The following is a 3,153-nucleotide window of genomic DNA, read 5'->3' as shown; positions in this document are numbered from 1 at the left end:
TTTATTTCCTAATAATATATTTTTTTGTTTACTTATTTCTCTTAGGGATGTCTCTTTTGGACAAAATTTTGTTCCTGTTGAGAAGATCCCCCAAGATTCAAACCTATACATTTGGACTTGGGTTTTTATTATAGTTGAATTTGATTTATTGAATTTTTGTAAACTTGTTTGGACAAACACCAGGAATTTATTATTCTTATTAATAATCCTTAAGAGTTAATAATAGAACAACTCGACATCTACACATTTATATTTTCTATTATGTACTTTGGGGGAGAGTAAGGAATAGAAATCAATGAGCATTATTGTTTGTAGATTTTTTAGCTTTGTATGGTAAAGATTATCTTGCACACAATATATTTACTGGAATGATACATAATATTTTAAATTTTATGATAGCAAGATAAGAAATTTTCTCCCCAAAAATATTTAGAAATATTTGTGCTCAATATAGTAAAACATTGATTCAAATGTAATCAAACTTGACCAATACACAATGTAGTTTCACTCCAAGGTCTATGCTCCTTTCCATTTTTATGGTGGTGCCTCATTACAAATAATATCTAAGAAGAAATAAATACACCAATTTTCTTTGAATATGGAAAGAGAATGGTCTAAAAATTGGTTGTTTTTTAATAATTACTTACCCTTGTCTACACATTATCCACAATCTATGGATCACAAGCATTGAAGATTTGAATTTAGGGCATGCTCAGTTAATCAAAAAGAGATCAAAAGATGTAGAATACTTTGGTAGGAAGAGATAGGATTTGTTTTGTATATATAATAATTCAAAAAGAGAACCTGGGAGAAAGTACATATTCTTCAAAGATGGGATTATGGCCCTTTCAACACTTAGAATGGATTTAACTATGTGAAGGTTTTAAATATCTTAAATCTTGACAAATTTAAGTTGAGAAACATACTAAGTAGGGAAATGGACATGAAAATACCATTACTATTAAGTTGGACATTTTTGGTTATGTGGGATGGGAACTAAGGGCCAAATCACATTAAGTGGAACCACAACTAGTGAGCAATAGGAAGAGATCTACCCATTATTTTTATTGTGTGTTGTATACTTCTCTTAATTAGCAGTCAGGTGGGGATGCAAAATCTGAAATTATCTTTAATGTTATTAAAGCTCAGTATGGAATCAATTAACAATAAAATGATCTACTCATTTACTCATCGTTTACAAGAGAAAAATAACTAAGTGAGACATTTGTGTTTAGGTGTCAAGTATGATTTTGTATGGGACACCTTTGAAGACTATCCATTTATGCATGGATCGAGCACACAAAAGCTCTTCTAGAACTAGTTTTGTCTTTGATTGAGATTAAATTCTTGAAAGATTCCTACTGAGAATAAAGGGATCATTTCCTCTAATGTGCACAAGAATGCTAAGAATTTAACCATACATAGGAGAAGTAATGTTCATAAATAGGCCACATCTCAAATCTTTGGATATGGTCATCCTCTGTTTCTCCCCATCATTTTTTAAATGCACTAAAGATTAATGTAATGTTATCTCTTTTGTATCACTATATCTTACCCGTTGAAGATGTTATCATTTTTAAAGTGAAAACATATATCTTCATAAAAAACCTACTTAAAACATTTAATTTATGTATTACTATTTAATGTTTCCTTGGGATTAAATCTAAGATTCTGTTATGACAGATCTACCCTTCAATATGGATCTTATATTCTACCCATTTTTATCACATCTCTTGTGGATTTGATCAAGGAATCTATTAAGAAAGCTCTATTGAGGAATTTTTTTGATGTGCTTACATCATTTTGGTACATCCATTTCTCCTAGGGGTTGAGTTTTGGGTTCCATTGAGAAAATCTCATCTATCAAATTATATGTTTTCTTCTACCTAATTTAATACTACTACTTCTCCCAAGGATTTTACTACCGGGATCCACTCATCAAATTTAAGTCCATTGCTCATTTTTAGTAAGTCTTTATTTATTAACCAAAATGTAACATAGTGAATGTGATACTATTACACTAGTAAAATCAATGTTTCTTTATTAAATTTATGACAAAAAGTTTGATCAAGCATTCCCTAGTTGTAAAGGTTTTTAACCCAAAATATTTTCAATGGTTTTAGTAACCGATTATCAAAGAAATCAATAAACTTTATGCCACCCTCACTAATTCCGAGGCTCTAATTTTTGCATTTGGTTTTCTCAAATAACTTGCTCTAGTCTTGAAAAATGGGCACTCTACAATACAACAATTGGTAGTGTTAGTATTCTGTAGTTTATCCTAATATGCGATTTCTTCTTCTGAGACTCTTTGAATGCAATTCTAATCTTGTAATATGTATCCATTATTCACAAGCACATTTCCACAATCATCATCATGTGAAACCTTGTTCTACTCATATATGATATGTTTCATGTAAATGAAGTATGAGACCTTGTACACAATACTAAGAAACATGTAATTTAAAAAGCTCAAAAAATGCCTTATAATTTTGAGTGCCAAATCTTGAACTTCTGCGATAAAAGCCATGCTAAAAATGAACAGAGCTAGGGGAATAGCCAAAAAGCCTCTAAAATAGAGTTATCTATATGAGTTGAAAATGTGGCCAAGGGAAGATGGATTATATATCTATTGGAAATTATATTTTATGTATTTTTTTTTGTTTAAGTAAAATAAAATCTAATCAGATTGTAGTACATAATTATAATCAAACAAGGATTTGTGTCAAATTGATTGATTAAATCTCCTTGAAAGCCAAGTTCCCTAAGCACCACATTTTCATTGTAGTTTTATCCTATAAAGACATTGAAAGATTTAAATTTATCCATGCATTTAAAAAAAAAACATCCAAAGTTGATAGCTCCTCAAGATTAAATACAAGAATCTCATTTACAACCTACTCCACTTCAAGAAGACTTTTCAATGATAATCAACCTTAGGAAATTTTAGAAAATATTAGTGAGCTTAAAATATAAAAGTAGGTAAGCCTTACCTTCTTGATGATTCAAATTTCAAACCCTGATATGATTTTGGAACGTTTTTCTATTGCTCCAAATGAAGCTCACAAAACAACTTTATCAATAGGGGATGACTCTTCCCTTTTGGTGATGAAACCCATATTTTTCCTCAACTTTCTCTAGAAGTACCCTAAA

The sequence above is a fragment of the Cupressus sempervirens genome, chromosome 2 (genome assembly GCF_028749045.1).
Source record: "Cupressus sempervirens isolate cs-2001-9-10 chromosome 2, ASM2874904v1, whole genome shotgun sequence".
Taxonomy (NCBI): Eukaryota; Viridiplantae; Streptophyta; class Pinopsida; order Cupressales; family Cupressaceae; genus Cupressus; species Cupressus sempervirens.
This window is presented reverse-complemented; position numbering follows the sequence as displayed.